This window comes from Protopterus annectens, chromosome 5.part0 (assembly GCF_019279795.1).
Source record: "Protopterus annectens isolate FY-2018-M chromosome 5.part0, PAN1.0, whole genome shotgun sequence".
NCBI classification, from domain to species: Eukaryota; Metazoa; Chordata; order Ceratodontiformes; family Protopteridae; genus Protopterus; species Protopterus annectens.
The window spans coordinates 1,304,918,448-1,304,939,685 of NC_056735.1; the positions used below are offsets into that span (position 1 = coordinate 1,304,918,448).

The window sequence follows — 21,238 nt, forward strand, 5'->3', positions numbered from 1 at the left end:
GGATTTTTTGTCCTTGGTTATTAGCTGTTTTGCAAGGTTACAGGGCTGTTTATATTGAAGCAGGGTATTGGGCAGTTTATTATTTTGGTAGAGCTTCCAAAGTTTGTCCCTTTGGTGCATGACCTGTTTTGTTTGTTTGGATAGCCATGGAGCTGTGTTAGTTTTTATTCTTTTATATCTTAGAGGGGCTAGGGAGTTTAGAGTGTCAAGGAAGATAGAGTTGAAGTAGTCTAAGGCTTTGTCAAGGGGAAGGGTATTTAGAGATTGCCAGTTCATTTGTTTGAATATGTTTGAGAACGTTGTAGGGTTAAGGTTAGTGAGGTTACGAGTGTGAATGTATTGATGCTGGTATGGGGAAGAGCTAGTGGAGCGATGGATGAAGGCTGGGAGGTAGTCATTAATAGTATCAGGAATTGTGTCAGAGTTAGTTATTTTGTTAGGATTTGAGACTAGGATCCAGTCTAAAATGGTTCCAGGGGGATTTGTTGTATTTGGTCGAGTGATAGTGTGGATTAATTGGGTAAAGTTGTAGAGATTGATGGATAGGGATGGTGAGGGGCTGATGATTTTATTCCAGTCAATATTAATGTCTCCTAAGATATAAGTTTCATAGTTAATTTTGGTGGATGCCCATAGGAGAATTTCTTCGAGAGTTGAGCTATTGTTACCAGGTGAGATATAAAGGGCAGTGAAGCATATATTTTTGTGCTTGTTTAGCTTTAGTAGTCCAGCAGTTAGTTCACTGTTTTGGAATTGTGGGATTGGAATTTGGAGGTGAATTAAGTTGAGGAGGTTAGAGTAGACTAAGGCAGTGCCGCCACCTTTTTTAACTAGTCGGTCATTTCTGAGAATATTAAATCCTGGGAGCAGGATCTCTGAGTTGGAGATGAAGGGTTTAAGCTATGTTTCGGATATAGCTAGGATATGAGGTTGGTTGTGACTTAGCCAAGTGTGGAATTGGTGGGTTTTGTTACTAAGACTCTGTGCATTGATGGTGAAGATCTTTAGGTTATTAATATGGGAGGGAGAAGTTGAGGGGTTGGTGTTGTTGTTACAGAGTGTAGAACCAGGGTTGGGATGGATATCTCCGGCAAGGATTATGTTTGGTATAGGCAATATCCTTTAGCCATTTGTGTTTAAGGAGTGTTGAGATTAGATTAGGTGACAATATCTTAGCTTTGCAGGGGAGGAGGAAGATTTTAGGGTGGAATAGGTGCATTGGGTTGTGCTGAGTGAGAAAGGGGGAGATAGAGTGGAAATGAGGGCAATAAGGAGGATGAGGTGGGATTAGTGTGAAGGTTACTTTTGTATGTAATACTGGGCAAGTGGAGGAGGAATATGAGCTAGCATAAGAATAAGGGGATTAGGAAAAGAGAAAAGAGGCAATGGACATGGAGGGTGTGGTGATTTATGGAGACCATGTCAAAGAGGAGAGAGAGAGAGATATGTGGATTTGTAGGGGAGAGAAGGCTGTGGAAGAGATGGGGTTTTATAAGGAGAAGGCGGTACAGTAGGAGTTAAGTGAGAGTGGAGGAGGGAATGGGAGATGGATGGAGTATAGGTGGAAGAGTATAGGTGTGGAGGCAAAATGGTGGGAGGTGTTGTGAGGTGGATAGGTATTGGGTAGTGTGGGTAAGAGGGAGGGGCAAGAGAAGAATAAAGGTAACTGCTCTGGGGGTGGATGGGAATTGGGGGTAGGGTAGGGGAGCGGAGTGAGCTCGCAGGACGAACGGAGCGGGAAGAGCTGGAGAGAAGGTGGCGGGCAGAAACCAGTCAGCTATGGGATAAATGAAAGATTCTATGTGAAATACTGAACCAGCAGAGGTAAGTCTGGGCTGGAGAGTGTGAGGGGAGAAAGGCAGTAGAGCAAAGCACAGGGTAGAGCAGACCAGAGGGGTAAGTAAGTGAAGAGAGTAAGGGTAGCTCAGGAGAGAGTAGAATAAGAAAGGGGGTAGACTTATAGGAAAATGGAGGAACAGTGCCACCTAGTGGTACAAAAAGTATGTGTCATATAACTTAGAGGGTAAGAGAGTAAAGGGGCAAGCCGAAAAAAGAGCTCGGTAGGCTGCTTGGCTAGCGCAGGAAAAGTTCAGGCGCTATGGTAGTGAGCACAGGTAGTAATTAAGTTAACAGATGACAGTACATACACTTTATATATCTTGAGAGGGGCTATCTGTTTGAAGCTCTTCGAGGCGTTCTAGCAGAGTCTCGCTGTAGAATCTCTTATAGGGGAAGGTTTCAATGGATGCATTGAAGGGTGAAGGGGTGGAATGTAGCCCGTACAGCTGTAGAGAGAAGAGCAGAATAATACAACCTTTAGTAAGGCAGGAGAGAGGGAAAACAAATAGGCACAGAAGGCTACAGAAAGAGAGAAACACAGTAGGCTAGGGAAGAAGGAGTGTAGAGAGAGCAAAAAGAGACAGCGGAGAAAATAGCAGAACACCAAGTGTAGAGAGCTAATAATAAAGCAAACATGGTAAACCAAAACCTTTGTAGCACTTGTTAAATGAAAGCAGTTGTTACTCTAAGGCAAATAAGCAAGTAGCTATTAATGTTTACATCAGTTATAAAATGACACAGTAGATGGCAATACAGTTAACAGAGATTAAAACTAACCTTTTTGTAGCACTTGTTAAATATAAGCAGTTGTTGCTTAAGACAAAAATTGGGTAGCTATTTTAATGTTATCACAGTTTTTAAATAACACAGTAGAATGCGTCAGGACAATTCCAGGTGGTAATGCCAGTAAATACAATAGTTCGTAGACTACAATGTTTGAATAGCTAGTTACAAAAATGTAGTTCACCCTAATTATAGTTAAACAGGGGATTAAACGCCAGCTGTAGCAATGCAGAGAAATAGCGTTTAATTTATGGGCAAGTAGCTTGTGATACCAGGTAGCAGTCAGTGCTTAAGTCGCAGCTATGACTCCGTATCAGTCGGAGAATGCTTCGCTAAGTCTGAGCGAAGTATCGAGCTCAGAAGTGTGTTTTGCAAACCTATCTTGAAGCAAGGTTGACTAACAGTAGTAACTCAGGAGTCCAAATGCAATGAAGACTAACGGCATTACTGTTTTGTTTCCCTTGGTTCCATTATAGTGGATGCAGGAAATGGGGCTTTATTATACACATTAAGTGATACTTCGCATTAGAACATACCCAATGGCAGAAAGGCTTTTTGGGTACCCCAGAGGAGAGGTGGGGAGCCCTTGAGGGACTGCAGGCAGTATAAGGGGCGAAGCGGTCAGCAACAGTGGCAGAATTAGACCGCTAGGTTATATTATAAATCTACATAGGCGAGTTGTAATTAGGGGCTAAATCACAGCACTAGGTCCAAGAGTAGATAATACAAACACTGCTCTGAAGCCCACCCACAGCGGCACTTCCAGACCGCGCTATGGGCGTGTTGGAAGCGATTACATGGCCAACAGAGTAAAAGCAGTACAAGTGATGAAAGCAGCTGCAGATAACAGGGAATAAGCTACTAATTCACGGACAATGTTTGTAGTCCCTGCGCAACAGTCATGAACAACACTCTATAGCCCAATCACACAGCATTACATAGGAGTACAGCCAAAAACTTAAAAAAGCCGTGGTAGGTAGGAAGACCAACAGCAGATAGTAAATTAAGTAAATAATCACAACAGCAGATAGTAAATTAAGTAAATAATCACAACAGCAAATAACAGGTTCACATCGGACTAATATTCAACTTTTCTGTCTAAGGCAGCAAGCCTGTACTGTGAGCAGCACTTACCAGTGAAAGCCAAACAGCCTACGGCAAGACCGTTGAGCGTGGGATACAGTAAGGGAGCGTTTAAAGATGGCGCCATGGCTAGTGGTGTCACTAAATAAACCAGGGGCAGGAAGGAAGGCAGAAAAGGGGGAAGGGTGGAAAGTAACAGGAAGTGGAGGAAGAGCGGGGGGGGGGATAGGAACAGAAGGAGCTGGAGAGAAGGTGGCTGGCAGAAACCAATCAGCCAGCTATGGGATAAATGAAAGACTTTATGTGAAATACTGAACCAGCAGTGGTAGGTCTGGGCTGGAGAGAGTGTGAGGGGAGAAAGGCAGTAGAGCAAAGGACAGGGTAGAGCAGGCCAGAGGGGTAAGTAAGTGGAGAGAGTAGGGGTAGCTCAGGAGAGAGTAGAATAGGAAAGAGGGTAGACTTATAGGAAAATGGAGGAACAGTGCCACCTAGTGGTACAAAAAGTATGTGTCATATAGCTTAGAGGGTAAGAGAGTAAAGGGGCAAGCTGAAAAAAGAGCAAAGTAGTTTGCTTGGCTAGCGCAGGAAAAGTTCAGGCGCTATGGTAGTGAGCACAGGTAGTAATTAAGTTAACAGATGACAGTACATACACTTTATATATCTTGAGAGGGGCTATCTGTTTGAAGCTCTTCAAGGGGTTCTAGCAGAGTCTCGCTGTAGAATCTCTTATAGGGGAAGGTTTCAATGGATGTAGTGAAGGGGTGGAATGTAGCCAGTACAGACTTTATATATCTTGAGAGGGGCTATCTGTTTGAAGCTCTTTGAGGGGTTCTAGCAGAGTCTCGCTGTAGAATCTCTTATAGGGGAAGGTTTTAATAGATGTAGTGAAGTAATGTAGCCCTTACAGCAGCGAAAGCCAAACAGCCTACGGCAAGCTAGTGGTGAATATATATATATATATATATATATATATATATATATATATATATATATATGCATATGTATACACATATATATATATATATATATATATATATGTATGTATATATATGTGTGTGTGTGTGTGTGTGTATGTATATATATATATATATATATATATATATATATATATATATATATATATAAAATAGTAAACACCACTGGGAAACCTTACTATGCAGAGAGAGTTATGATGGATAATAACAGAGGACAAAACAATGGAAGAACTAGACTTATTTTAGCATATGCTAGTGACGGGTCTATATTAGAACATCGAAGTTTCACAACTTTGAATGTTCTAATATCGACCCCTATTCAGCGAACACTGAAAATAGCGTAGCTGCGGAACACCGAATTTCATCCTAGGGAAGGAATTTGGTTAGCCGTTCCTATGGCTTTGCTGTGTTCAGCACTGTGGTGGAAAGTTACTGGTCGGGATCAGGTAAGTGTGCGATTGTGTGGACGTGAGGGTTAGGGCACAGGGTAGGTGAGTGAGGGTTAGGGTGCGGGTCAGGTAAGTGTCCGATTGTGTGGACGTGAGGGTTAGGGAGGGGTAGGTGAGTTAGGGTTAGGGCGCGGGTGAGGTGAGTGTGCGATAGTGACGGACCTTAGGGTTAGGGTTTGGGTTAAGGTAAGTGGATAGTGGTGTGTGTACAGTTTAGTGTAGGGTTAGATGTAGGATTTTAGGTGTATGTTTGTGGATTGCTGTTTGTTTGGTGTGTTTGTGTTATGTGTATGTGTGTTGGAGCAGCAAATTTTTTCCCTTGGAAAAAATTTGCTGTTCTGCATGTTCGATGTTGTCAGCGTTCGCTGAATAGGGGTCGATATCAGAACATTCGATGTTTTAAAAAGTCGATGTTCTAATATAGACCCACTAGTGACAGCAATTTAATTTGCAATATAGTAAAAGCTAATTGGAAAATATTGACCAGTGACAATTTAGTGAGAAGCATAGTGGTGGACAAACCTTACTTTTCATTCAAAACAGAGAAGAACATTAAACAACTGTTATGCCATCGTAAAAAGCCTGATAACATGGATATGCATAGAAAAAAGGGAGTTTCCATGCATAAATTGCAGTTGTTGCAAATATATATCTAAGGAGCATTGTTTTAAGAATCGTAGAACAGGAAGATGATATTATTTAAGAACTTATGCTGACTGCAGAACAAAAAATGTAGTTTACGTTGCCTGCTGTCAATGTTGTACCTCCTACTATGTGGGCAAGATAAATCGTCACTTTAAGGAGAGAATCTCAAAACATATAAGTGATATACGTTTGAAGGACCGTAAAAATCCACTATGTAAACATATTGCAACCAGTGGTTGTCATACCTTTGTATTTATTGTAATGAAAGTTATTAATGAGAGTTTAAGAGGAGGGGATATAATGTTATATACTGAGCAAGATGAAATGAGATGGATTGGCTCTTTACAAGCAAACACACCTCCTGGACTCAATACTTGCTTGCCACTAAGACTGGCTCTGAGAGGGCATCGTCTCAAAAATTAAAAGATGATTGGCTGAGCTTGAAATATGTAACAAGTAGGTTAATATGGAAGTTCATGGATCTGAGGAAGGACACTTTATTCTGAAAGCGCTAATCCTTTCCACTTGTTTTTATTTGTTTTTATGGAAGCTGATTAAAACTTGTTTGGATATTTTATATCGTGCAGCTCTTTTGCTTTTATGGTTTATGCCTTGCTGGAGGAACTGTGCAGTTTTTCGCTTTTTTATATCTATCTATGTGTGTGTGTGTGTGTGTGTGTGTGTGTGTATATACACACACACACACACACATATACATTTTATATGTATATATGTAAAATGTGTATGTGTCAACTTGACGTGGTTGAATGTCGCTTTCTGCAAGTGTTCTGTCAATGTAATACTGGTCAAGTTTTATCAAGTGCATTGTTAATTAATGTTGCAGATGTTCTTTGTGTTTCACTGTTGCAGTCATTACATTTGGGTAATCCTGCTGGCAGGTTGCCCTCAGTCTGCCTGAATTCCAAAGTCCTGGGTCCTGCGTCGGCAACTGTCGCCCCTTCCCTGATGTCAGGTCATCAGGGGTATAAAAGATGCGGCCAATGCCATTTTCTTTAGTCTTTCTTGCCATGCGGTGCCTGAAACAGAAACAGTTCGCAAATGCCGGTCAGCCGACTCCTGCGATTTTCGTGTTCGAGTTTCATATCCGAAGTCTTCAATAAAGTTAAGTACCCCGTTGGGGAAACTTTTTTCTTGCTCCAGACCGATGTCAGAAAAAGTAAATAATTGCATTTCTTGTGGAAAGCAAATGCCTCATAAGGACTTTCATTCTTACTGTATTCCTTGCCTAGACCCTGATGACAATGTTTCTGGTTGTTGGTTTTGTGCTAGATTTAACCAATGCAGTATTAAGTGTCAGCATGATTTTGCTTTAAACTATTTTCGATGCCGGTTTAATTATCCAGAAATGTCGTCGGATAGCCATCCGACTACTGGAGTTCACAAAAAACACAAAGAAAAGGAGAGAGATAGACAACCGAGGCCCAAAACCGACGACAAAGCTTCTCCTAAGCCAGTCGCCGGTTCACCAGTTCTCAGTGAGGTGCTTTCGCAGCCCCTGACACCCGCTACTTTAGAGTCGCAGGCCGCTACTGACTCCCACGTGGAGTCGGCCATGCCGCTGGAAACTCAAGGTATTGGAGCCTCGGATACTATTCCTTCAGATGGGTCCGAAGCCGCTGAGCAGGCACTAGCTTCTGAGAGTGTATTCAGACCTAAACATCTTTACATTAAACCAACCTCAGCTTCAAAGGCAAAGACTAAAGCACCTTCTAAAGCAAAGAAACAAACTCAAGAGCCACGTGGACAGGCCTCTATGCCCAAAAACAGTTGCTCAAAATGGCCGAAGACTTAATTACCTTGCTCAGGGGTTCCCATCTCCCTCCTGATAAGAGGCCTAGGCAAGAGACTGACTATGAATCTTCAGATCAGGTTTATATTTCTTCTGATTCCTCTTCTGATCAGGAATATTCTCTTCCCCCTATGAGGATTCTGATGCTGAAGAATCTATACCTTCAGCTTCTCCCCCAGAGGACTATTCTTTTGGGGAATCCTTACATACATTGAGGGAGCATTTCCACTGGGAGAGCCAAGATTATTAAGAATCTAAAAAGAGGCTCAGGGATTTTCCTTTTACTACCTCAACACAGGCCACTAGCCATTCCACCTGTGTTAGACATTGTAGATGATGTGTTTTCGGAGTCTAGTCTTACCCCTGACTCCTTACCTCCAGCTCCTGTTAAGCCTGACAGATATTACAGGGTTCCTGACTCTCATAAATTCCTTTGTAAAAACCCTGCTGCAGACCCAGAAACTATTTCACAGGGTCCCAAAGGAGTTAAGGCTTCCATTGCAAAAAACCCTACCCCCTCTGACAGAGATTCTAGGGCACTGGATAGATGGGGAAAAAAGGTTTACACATCTGCTACCTTGGCTATAAGGGCCTTAAACTGTCAGTTTTATATGCTCAAATATCAGCAACATGTCATGGCATTGCTTAAACAGAAAATGTTATTAAACTCAGAATGTGCAGTAAACAAGGAAATGCAGGATTTATTGCATGCAGCTGAACAAGTTGGAAAGCATACTTTGCAGTGTGGTTTTGATTCTTTGGAGGCCTCCTGCAGGGCCACAGTTATGGGTTCTGTAATTAGGAGGCATGCTTGGTTAAAGGAACAAAATCTGCCTGATCCTGTCAAAGTTAAATTATTAGATGCACCTTTACAGCATGATACTTTGGTGTTAAGGCAGAAGGGGTGTTAAAGAAAATGGAGGACAAAGCTAAATCTATACAAACTGCCAAAGATTTTTTACAAGTACAGCTACCTAGGTTTAGTAGACACTGGCCTACAAAGAATTGGTCCTTTCCTGTGTCAGACAGACCTTAAAGGGGCAGATCCAGATGCCCTAGAGGCAGATCCCAGTCGCAAGGTTCATACAGGTCAAAGCAATGGGGTGCTTCTACCTCCAAAGTTGGAGAAGACAAATCACAACCATACAGGAAACAGTCCCAATGACTTCCCCCTGCCTGCACCAAGCACTTATCTCCTGGTAGCACCCTTAGGGGGAAAATTAGCACTTTTTTCCTCAAAATTGGCACATTATAACCCAGGACAAGTGGGTTCTAAATATCGTGTCACAAAGCTACAAGTTCCATTTCCATACCCTGCCAAAGGCAAACGGCTGGCCAGATTTGCCAAAAAATCAATGGGCAGAGGCACAAAGACAAGTCTCATCCCTCATGGACATGGGGACCATTCAACACATACCAGAGCAAGAGCAGGGACAAGGATTTTACTGAAGACTGTTCTTGGTACCCAGAAAGGACAAGGCCTGGAGACCAATACTGGACCTATCTATTCTGAACACATTCCTGGATATACCAAAATTCAAGATGTTGACTTTGCAGCAGCTTCTGCCCATGCTGGGCAAGAATGCTTGGCTTGTGACTGTAGACCTAAAAGAGGCATACCTGCATGTCCCAATCGGACAATTATGCAGAAGATACCTCAGATTCAAGGCTGGCTCAATTCATTACCAATTCTCTGCACTGCCCTTTGGCTTATCTACTGCGCCCAGGGTCTTTGCAAAGTGCCTGGCACCAGTAATTGCATTCTGCAGACAAAGAAGAATACAAATTTATCCTTACTTGGATGACTGTCTAATTCAAGCAGAGAACAAGGACATTCTTCTACAGCATCTGGTGTTTGTGAAAAGACTTCTAACATGCCTAGGGTACACAGTCAACAAAAAGAAATCAAAACTAGTACCCTCTCAAGAGATAATATACCTGGGTGCAAGCTTAAATACAACTGCCCAGATGGCTTATCTCACGCCAGACAAACAAAGGCAACTGACTACCTATTTCAAAATGTTAGCAACAAAGGCCCAGTTATCTGCAAGAAAAATTCTGCAGGCTTTGGGTTTCATGGCATCCTGCATTCTACTAATTCCATATGTAAGACTGGATATGAGGAGACTTCAATGGTACCTAAAAAGTGTTTGGACTCAACATTGCCACAGCCTGGAAACAATGATTACTCTCATTCTCTGCCTACAACAGGAGTTTCGATGATGGGCAAAGGCTTGTCACCAAAACAAGGGGCAGCCATTCACATTACCCCCAGCCAGGCAGGCACTAACAACAGATGCATCAAATTTTGCCTGGGGGGCCCACATGGCAGGAAGATGCATTCAGGGCACATGGTCCTCAACCCAAATGCATCTACATATCAATCAAAAAGAGATGCTAGCTGTTCAGAATGCCCTGACAACCTTCAAGGACCTACTTCATCCGGGACAACTACTGATAAAGACAGACAACACCATGGTTATGTAGTATATAAACAAGCAGGGGGGCACACATTCTTACTCCCTTTGCAGACTAGCCATGACTTTGTGAGACACAGCATTAACTTACCAAGTACATCTGCAGGCACAATTCCTGCCAGGAAGGAAAAATACTCTGGCAGACAAACTAAGCAGAAACCTCATGGATCCCCACGAGTGGCAGCTGGATCCAAAAGTCTTCAGCATGATAACAAGGAAATGGGGATGCCCAGACATAGATCTGTTTGCCTCCCCCCATAACTACCAACTAAAAAGATTCTGCATAAGGACTTATCACAGACAAGCATGGAAAGTGGAAGCCCTATCTTTCAGCTGGAAAAACCTATCAGTATATGCCTTTTCCCCACTGCCTCTCCTCCCCAAGGTACTCCTAAAGGTAAGACAGGAGAAGCCAAAAATGATACTGATTGCCCCAGACTGGCCTTGCCAGTACTGGTTTTCAGTCCTAAAGAACTTGTCTCAATGCCCAGCTTGGACCTTACCTCACATACCTCATCTACTGTCCCAGCAAAACAATCAGATCCTGCACAGCCAACTCAGGACTTTAAACCTGGCAGCATGGTGGATAATGTAGTCATACAACACACCTCTCAGTAAAGCTGTGATGGATGTCATTTTGGAGGCCAGAAGGCCTAGTACTAGAAAATCTTATGCTGGAAAATGGAAGAGACTCTGTGCTTGGAACCAGGCACAAGGAACTGATACAGCTGTGCCAAATATTCCTCAGATTTTACAATACTTAACTGAGATGCTGGACAAAGGCCTATCTTTTTCATCTATTAAAATTCATGCCTCTGCCATTTCAGCTCATTACAATACAGAGCCACCAATCTTTTCTCATCCCTTTTTAAAGCAGTACCTCAGAGGAGCCAAAAATGTAAGGCCTCCAAGGAGATCACCAATGCCTGCATGGGACCTCAACTATGTCTTGGAAAAACTCACCCTGCCTCCTTTTGAGCCAGCTGCTACTGCTGGTATAAAGTTTTTATCTTGGAAGACAGCTCTGCTCCTAGCAATAACTTCTGCAAGACGAGTTTCAGAGCTACAGGCACTCATGGCTGTGGAACCTTTTATAATTTGTTATCCAGACAGGGTCTCTCTGAGGACAAACCCAACCTTTATGCCTAAGGTGGTGTCCGGTGTGGCTCTTAACCAAACTATTCATCTGCCAACTTTTTATCCAAATCCACAGAACAAGGGGGAGAAAATTATGCATTCTTTGGACATACACAGACAGCTTAGATTCTGCTTGGACAGAACCAAAGTTTTCAGAAAGACAGAGCAATTACTAGTGGCATATGCTGCAGGATCACAAGGAAAGGCTATCTCAAAGCAGATCATTTCAAAGTGGATAGGCCACTGCATTCGTTTCTGCTACTTACACCATGGAAAGCCAGTGCCTAAGGGCATTAGGCCACATTCAACCAGAGCTGCAGCCACTTCAGCAGCCTTTCTCAGAGTACCAACCAAGGCCATTTTAGAGGCTGCTACTTGGAGTTCAGTGCACACCTTTACAAAGCACTATCATCTGCCACTCTACTCTAAATCCAGAGCAGGCTTTGCCACTGCAGTTCTGCAGGGCCTCATAGCCGCTCCTAACGCGGTTTAGCTCCAGCCTCCCAACCATAGCTTTGGGATGCTACCCAAATGTAATGACTGCAACAGTGAAACACGAAGAACATAGTACAGTTGTGTACACTTACCATAAATGTAGATGTTCGAGTGTATTCACTGTTGCAGTCCAGGTTACCCACCCGCCATCTCCCTTTCTTCTGATGGAACCTAGCTCTCCTTCTCTGATTTATACAACCTATGTGGTGTATTTGCTTGTAGATGAAGGTAAAGTTTATAGTGGTGCATGTATTTATATATATATATATAAATTTTGGCCACCCTTTTAGGGCCACCTGACATCCGGGGCAAGAAAAACTAAAGAAAATGGCTTCGGCCGCATCTTTTATACCCCCGGTGACCTGACGTCAGGGAAGGGGCGACAGCAGCCGATGCAGGACCCAGGACTTTGGAATTTAGGCCGACTGAGGGCAACCTGCCAGCAGGATTACCCAAATTTAATGACTGCAACAGTGAATACACTCGAACATCTACATTTATGGTAAGTGTACACAACTGTACTTTATCAAAGGTAGGGATATTTTTTGTGAGAGGTAAGGTAAGTCGGACATCCATTGCTAATGCTAAAACTTTCAATACACAGAACGTTTTGTCATTACCTTAGGAATGTGTATGTGTTTGCAGGTTATGACTATAGTAAGGACTAGGTGAGAGATTAGATTTTGTGTTGTGTGCATGTAAAATAGGTTAATTTATAACTTTAGTGTTGCTGGTGTGGGTTGAGGATTATGGTGTGAGTGTGATGATTTTGGTATGTGTCTGAGTGTCTCATATAGTAGTTGCATTATGAAAAGTTTTTTTCTAGGGTAAGATGCAAGGTTAGGGTTAGTGCACATTACTAATGTGAACAGTTCCCCTGCTCCCCACCTTATTAATATGTGCTAATCACCAGCCCTAACTCCACACCTTACCTTAGAAGAACCCTGGCTGCAACAATACTAACACTGAGACAAATTTGGTGTGAATGTGCTGTTTTTCCTCATGATATCGAAAAATTATTTTGTGATCTTATTTCCTTTCCTTATGCTTGTTTTTTGGTAAGTGTGTATTTTGATATGCTGGCATCGATCTGTAATGATTCTGTGTTTGTGCATTTTGACCCCTTACCTAAACCATTATATGTTTGCCATTAAGCTGTCCACTGTGCCTCCCCCACGTTTTATATTTAATGCTCATTAATACATTGTAGTCATGTTTTACTTGTCCCTTCTTATTCCAGCTGTCTGAGATTGTATTGACTAATAAAGCACTTTAAATGAAAGCATTTTAATGCAGAAAGTAAGCACATGATCTTCTCCTTTCTGTTTACATGTATTGCATACACTTTTATTAAAATTCTTCTCAAAGCGAGAACAACAATGTTTGTTGGGTAATCCAGTGCACTTTTATATATAGCTTTTTTCTAGTTAGGAAACTCAACATCCTGCTAAAAGGCTGCCTCAAACTATGTTACTTGTATTACTTTCACTACATATAGCCTCCGACTATGTTACTTGTATTACTTTCACTACATGTAGCCTTGACTGTGTACTTTTTCTCCTTCTCCGGTTTCATACAGTCTCTTTATGCATCTGCCTGCTTGCATGCTAGCTTGTCAGTCTGCATTTATCATTCCCTGTATCAGAATGCATCTGTACTCTCATGTATAGAATGAAACTGTGTGAACTGGTCCATACTGTTGCCAGGTGGTACCCTAAGAAATCCTAAATATTAAGCTACTTTAGACAAGGTTAACCATTTTGTCATCTTAGTTATTAACTGATGTGAAGTACATTGATGAATTCCTTTGTGTTCGTGATTGTTGTGAGTTTCCGTTGATGTGCCATAGCAGTTAGGAGCTGTCATCTGTGAATAGTCTTTTCCTCTGCATTGCAAGGGATATTAGAATAGTGCCTCCACAGTGCTGAACACAAAACATTAATCACGCATTTCCTGACTATAGTGTGACCTCTGTAGTTGCATGTCCATGCCAGAGACAAAGTAGATACTGTGTAAAGGGACACCCTAGGGTTGTCCTAGCAGCCTATGCGGAAGTATGCAACAGCTGCCTGGTTCCATCTGATTTTTTTCAAAACAAGTATGGCCTTTCATGGAAGTATTTGTCGCTAGTGTTTTAAGTCGGATGATTTGCTTCATTTTTTTCAAACACATATGTAAGTATAATATGTAAACATGGATACAAAAGCAATGATAGTGAACAGCAAAGAAGAATTATGTTTTCCTCAGAAAATGTAAAAGTAACACTGTCTTGCTATGATAAGTAAAGAAATGAAAGCAGACGATTTTACATTTATTTATTTATATGTATGTATGTTTGTATGTCAACTGGTGTTGTGCGCTGAACTACATGGATAATCTTAAGGCTCTACTCAGGCAAAATGTGAAGCAAACAGATTACTGAATTCATACACTATTTACTGGACCAATATTTGCATAATTTCGCAATTATATTTTAGTGCTGGTCTGTTAATTTTCTCAGTCAAAACATTCATTCATTAATTATAAATAAATGTGGCATGTTTGGGGAAGCATTACTAAATACTGAAAGAATTTTTTTAATTTTTTTTTTGTGTTTTGTGTCTTTCTCTGGCAAACTACACATATGAAGCTTAAGTTTATTTTCATTCACCATGTTAGTATAAGGCACTCCATTCTGGGTTGGAAGCCTGATCTGTTTACATTTCTTTGCTGCACTGCTTCATATTCTGACCTGCTGCAGCAATGGATGAGTTTCATTTTCTCTTGTTAACAGGCTGGATATGTTGATGACATGCATGTGCTGTGGAGGTGATGAAAAGTGAATGAGTACAAGTCTTTCTGAAATACCTTCAGTTTGTGTAGTGATCAAGTGGTGTCACTGGGGACTACACACACACACACACACACACACACACACACACACACACACACACACACACACACACACACACACACACACACACACAGTCATACTTCTCAATATCTTAACATCAAGAATTCTGGGCAACACCAAAAATAGGGGAGGACAAAGACCCAAAATCAGCGACAGATTTTAAATATTGTTTGTGGATAGGATAATAAGGTTTCAATTAGCATGCATTTTCTGAATAGTATGAAGTCTGAAGCTCAAACATCTGTCATTATTTCGTGACTTCACGTCCTCAATATTGTGCTGGGAAACCCACAGAATTTATGTGGAACAGATCAAAAATACGAAGTAAAACTGTGGACACTCAACAAAATTTTGGGCAGTTGAGAAGTATGCTGGCCTGTTGCGTCAGAACTCAGAACACACCTAGGTGTGAGTTATTTACACAGTAACACAGACCCTGTTGGGCATTATTGCTTGCGTACTTTCTCTCATCAGACCAATCACTGAGTACAGTGCACCCATCAGAAAACAGCTTGAGAAACCAAAGAGGTTCCTCACAAAAGGAATACAGGGAGGAGACATCAAGTCCTATACATACTGCCTCAAAGTCCCATCCCTGTACTCTGTCTCCTACAGACTGCTAAGCAGTGATCTATGCCTAACCTACAAGGCATTCTCTGATCAAACACTGATGGATTTTGTTGCACATCCACAAAGCAAATAGCTTCAGCAATGCCCATGCTAAGGACTTAAACCAAGGTCAGTGCAACTTGGCAAAAAAGTGAAACAGTTGATGTTATGTTGTCCATATCTCGCCTTCGCTCTTGCTGTTTGGGTTCGGAGCTGATCCTCGGCTCCGACTCCGCTGTATACTATAGCTCAAGAGCTTTTACTGGCTTGAGGCTAGACCCTATCCCAGCGTGCTTAGCAGTAGTTACCCAGATCTCATTTGCCGCTTGCAGGGTCGAGCTTGTGGTTACTGGCTCAGGCTAAATGTTTTTTTCTATTTGTTATTCTTGTTGAAATAAACCTTCTTTTTTATCTCTCTAACTAGTTATTAATACCTGTCCTTTCATTCTTATACCTTCCCTATGCTGCGGTAGCGTTGTCGCCTCACAGTAAGACGCTGTCCGGTTCGATTCTCAGCTAGAGCATCTTCTGCGTGGAGACATGCATGAATGGGCGTACCTTCGTTGAAGGTTGTGCATCAGGGCTGGTAACTCAGCACATAAAAATTAGCTACCAATCATTAGCGGACCGGAGTTCCGCTGTGGTGACCCCTAACCGGGAAAAGCCGAAAGACACAACAACAACCTTCCCTTTCCCATCCTAGTGACTTGCGTTTGTTGTTGACTAACCGTTTTTTCTCTCTGGCCTTTTCCCTCTTCTCGACCTGTTTAACTTAGAGGGTTCTTCATTTTTTTCTGCCTTCTTTAACTTTTAAGGAGTTGCCGTTTAAGTTAGGGGCTCTCCTCAGGTGGGGAGTTTGCCATTTGATTTAGAGGCTCTCCCCCCTCTTTTCTGCTTTCCAGTGTGTTAAAAAATATATATATTTTTGTTTGTTTTTGGATAGTTATCTTGTCAGTAGTTTATAGCCTTACATAGTGCTGTTCTGTGTTATGTCCAAAGATACTGTCAAGGAATCTAAGCCTTTGGGTTTCAAAAAGTGAGACTCGTGCTGCCAAAAGATGACCCTTATGGACGGGCACAAGAGTTGCGCATATTGTTTAGGACCTGTTCACCTGCAGGATTCGTACTGTATCTGCCATGCTTTTAGTTCACGAGTCCTGCAGGAGAGAAGAAACAAATTAATCTTAAGAGGTTTACTGAAGGGCCCCTTTGATGCTGCTATGGAGGGGACTCAGCCAGCAAAAAAATTGGAAAAAGTCAAGCCTTCATCCTCTTTGGCTCTGAGTTCAGACCCATCTAAAGAGAAGGGCAAGCCACAAGCTAAGTTGGTTCCAACAAGACACTTTCACCTATGGTTCCATCTGTTTTTTCAGAGCCAGTAAGGTCCCACAAGTGTTCCAGGTCTCATGCCTTGGAACCGGTGTGGTCTGCTCCACAGTCTCCATTATTACAATCTGTGGCAGGCAGTCACCGGTCTTCAACCCATTCCTCTCAGTCATCCAGGAGCCTCTCGGATGATGATGAGGAGAGGGTGGTAAAGAGGCTTCTTAGGACACCATCATTAGCCAAAATACTTTCGGGCCCATCCCTGTCTCGATTCTTTCTCTGACTCCTCTGAGTTCGGAGCCGGAGTGTATGGAAGTTGTAGTGGTGGAACTGTTGGTTCCAGTAACCTCCTCCGGTCTTTTGGTTCCAACTACTGCTTCAGTCTCCTTGATACCCCCTTCTATTGAGGGATCTGGGAGTCGTGCTCCCTCGTCGGCTCCGGGGAGGGGGGAGTGGCATCAGACCCTTGTCCGACCCTACTCTCCCTCTCGGAACTTCGGCGCAGGTCAGCTCGGCTCCTACATCGGCCTCAGAGTTGTCGCCCTCGGTTCAGAGGAAGTCTCCGGCTTCTTCGGAGCTGGAGATTCTTTCGAGTTGGGACCACGATGTCTTCGAGGTGATGAGGAGCATGCTGTCTGCTGGGACAACTCCACCCTCGGCTCCCTTGGCTTCTTAGCTTTCGGTGCCAGTGTCCGCCTCTGAACCTGCCCTCCACCCCAAGCCTAGGGAACTCATGCTCCAGGACACCCCATTGGCGAGATCCCACCTCTTCCAAAACCTCCCCTGAGCATCCCTCGGAGGAGGTCCCCCGGAAGGGGACTTGCAAGAGGAAGCATGTGGACTCCCTGGAGTCCTTGACATCAGACACAGATGTGGATGACTCAGAATGGTCCTCACGGTCCCCCTCTGAAGATGTGTCCTTTTCAGACATCTTAGAAATCCTCAGACAGAGGGGTGACTGGAGGTCCCTTGCCCCATCTGAAGATGAGTCAGTGTACCTGGATTCATTCAGTTCCCGACCCTCCATCTCTTGGGTATCTCCTCCTTTCGACCCACTATTGCACGTAGTGAGTCAGAAGGCATGGAGCTCTCCAGACACGATGGAACCAGTTCTGCGGAGGCCCAATAAATTCATTACAGCCCCTGAAGACACACACTTCTTATCTAACGGTGTTCCCATTGATGCTATGGTGGTGGCAGCAGCCAGCAAGAAGGAATTAGCATAAACTTCTTCATCTGTCCATCTGCTGAATAAAGAGTCTCATACGATGGACAGATATGGGAAGCATATGTTTTCTTCAGCGACCTTTACACTCAGGTCGCTAAACTATTTGTCCTACTTTACAAAGCTTCAAAGGGATCTCCTCAAAGAGTTAGGAGATACCTTACAGGATCCTACAGCTGCGAGAGCCACGGACAAGGCGTCTTCTCAGCTTGCGACCTTGACTTCCGTGGTTAACTCCTCCATGCGGCTAATTTCTTACGCAGCCGATGGGGCGAGTAGGGTGGCAAGCACCAGGGGTAGCCTTACAGAGACACTTTTGGATGTGCCTTTGTCATTTTGTGGAGCCCTTCAAGTCTTCCTTTAACAATGCCCCCTTTGACGGCTCGTCCTTGTTCGGGCCTCAGGTAAAAGAGACTCTTACCAGGTATGAACAGGATGGCAAAACTCTCTCTGCTGTGGGAGTACCTTTTTCTGCTCCATCTAGGCCCTATCCTAAAGGCCAGAAGAGCGGGAAAATGTGGTTCAGGAAATCCCAGGGAGCTTCGTCTGACACACATGGAGATTTTTCCCCCAGAGGCAGAGGGGGAAATAACAATGGAAGACGCCAACCTCACGGCAGGGGGGATCCGCAGAATCAGGGTGACAGAGATACCTTCTCTGGTAGGCCCTTCCAGCGCTCCTGAAGGGAGGCCCGACTGTCTTGACCCTGGAGACAGTCGGGGGAGATTATCCTTGTACCCAAAAGCCTGGCAGACAATCACAGAAGATACATGGGTACTATTGATAATATCCAGAGGTTACAATATCCCCTTCTCCCAACTTCTGCTGTCAAAAAGAAAATACTCTATCCCAGATGTTCCACCCAGTCTTCAGAATCAAACAAACCTAGAGATTCAAAGGTTGCTAAGAAAAAGAGTCATCCAGGAAGTCCCCGCAGACCAAATCGGATCCGGAACTTACTCAAGTTTCTTTTTAGTTCCAAAGAAAACAGGTGACTGGAGACCCATTTTGGATCTCAGCAGGCTGAACAAGTCAGTCAAGAAAACAAAGTTCTGGATGGTAACACTGCAGTCCAGTCTTCCCTTTCTGGGACAGGACAATTGGATGTGCTTTATCGATCTACAGGATGCGTATTACCACATAAAAATGGACAGATGGTCAAGGAGATATCTACGCTACTGGCTGGGAGCCAGTCACTATCAGTTCAGAGTGCTGCCCTTTCGTTTTGCCACAGCCCCCAGGGTGTTCACCAAATGCATGGCAGTAGTTGCGGCTCACCTGAGGCGTCAAGGATTCTGGGTGTTTCCATATCTAGATGACTGGCTCCTTACTGCCACCACCGATCATCAACTAATCAGGCAAGGGAAGCCACAATTCTCTCTTGTTCTCAACTTGGGATCACCATAAACTACAGAAAATCTGCCTTGTTGCCTTGTCAATGTATTACCTTTATAGGGGCAGATTTAGACACAAGGGCCATGATAGCAAAGCTGCCTCAATAAAGAGTATTAATGATCCATCGCCAAGTTGTCATGCTGTTCACACAAAAGAGAATTCAAGCATGATTTGTCCTCAAGGTCCTGGGTTCTATGATGGCAGCAATCACTCTGGTCCCTATGCTTGCTTCTGTATGAGAATTCTACAGTGGTTTCTATTTGCACAATGGTCATTCCAGGATTTACCCATGTCACATCAGATTCTGATCACAGAATCCTGCAGAAAGGATCTGGAGTGGTGGCTTCACTCCACTATGGTGACAATAGGCAGGCGAATGTTCTTCTTGTTTCACTGTTGACATCATCATATTTGGGTTATCTGCCTGCAGGTAGCCCTCAGCCAACCCGAATACCAGAGTCTTGGGATTTCTGCATCGGTGCTATCACTTCTTCCATGATGTCAGGTTGTCAGGGGTATAAAACATGCAGCCGACACCATTATATCAGTCTTTCTTGCCATGCTGGTCAGCCGACTCCTGAAATTTTCATTTACGAGTTTCAGACCTGAAGTCTTCTAAAAGATAAGTACCCCGTTGGGGATCCTTTTTTCTTGCTCTAATCAATGTCAGAAAAAAATAATAATTGTCTTGCCTGTGGAAAGCAAATACCTCATAGAGATTTTCATTCTTACTGCGTCACCTGTTTAGGCCCAGACCACGATGTCCCTTGCTGTCGGTTTTGTGTCTTGTTCAATGCCCAAATTATCCATCGTCGGGCAATTTTTGTAGCTAAATACTTTTGCTGTCGATCTCCGTACTCCAAAATGGCATCGGTAAGCCTTCTGACTACCGATCTTCCGAAAAAACGTAAAGATAAAGATGGAGACAGACCGCATAGGTCCAAAACTGCCAATGACGCTACCGTAAAGCTAGTCACTAGTCTGCCGGTACTTAGTGAGGCACTTTAGCAGCCCCTGATACCCGCTTCTACAGATTCGCAGGCCTCTACTGAGACCCATTCAGAGTCTGGTATGCCGCGAGATGCTTCTTCGACTATGGAACCTGTGGATGTCTCTACCTTGGATGGGTCTGGAGCCGCTGTGCAGACACCGGCTTCTGAGGGTGTATTCAGGCCTACCAAATTTCATATTAAACCAACGACTTTGTTTCATGCCAAAGATACCGAATTTCTCAGGCCTAAAGTTCGCACTACACCTAGGAAACCGATGACCAAAGTGCATTCTCAGGCCCACGGGCCTCAAAAACAAATAATTAGAATGGCTGAAGACCTTATTACCTTGATTAGGGGAAGCCAGCCTTCCCCCCTCAAAGAGACATATAACTGATTTTCCTTCTGATTCTTCTGATCAGGAATCTGATATCTCTGTTCCTTCTGACTACCAGGACATACCCTTATCTACGTATGAGGATTCTGATGCAGAGGACTCCATTCCCTCTGCTTCCCCTCCAGAAGATTTTTCTTTTGATGACACCCTGCATACCCTTAGGGAGCATTTTCGCTGGGAAAGCCAGGACTACTCCCAGTCCAAAAAGAGACTCAGGGAATTTTTAAACCTGCCTCAGCACAGGCCTCTAGCTATCCCTCCTGTTCTGGATATTGTAGATGATGTCTTCTTGGAATCCAGCCTTACCCCACAGCTCCCAGGAAACCTGATAGGTACTATAGAGTACCCGATTCTCACAAATTCCTTTTCAAAAATCCTACTGCGGATCCAGAAACCATTTCTCAAGGACCTAAAGGCATTAAAGCTACTTCTGCCAAGAATCCTACCCCTTCTGACAGGGATTCTAGGGCTTTGGATAGATGGGATAAGAAGGTATACACCTCTGCTACTCTTGGCCATTAGGGCTTTAAATTGCCAGTTTCATATGTTAAAGTATCAATAGCATATTATGGGGCTAATTAAACAGAAAATGATGTTGATTCCTAACTGTGCAGAATAGAAAGATTTACAAGAGTTAATGCATTCTGCTGACCAAGTTGGTAAACATACTTTGCAGTGTGGTTTTGATGCTTTAGAAGCATCTTGTAGGGCT

At 43.3% G+C, this 21,238-nt stretch overlaps 1 protein-coding gene across 2 annotated transcripts in view; it reads left to right on the forward strand.

The window, feature by feature from the left end:
- RASA3 (RAS p21 protein activator 3) overlaps positions 1–21,238 on the forward strand; it is a 1,807,402-nt gene that overhangs the window by 404,976 nt on the left and 1,381,188 nt on the right. The gene's annotated exons all lie outside the window — the stretch shown is intronic.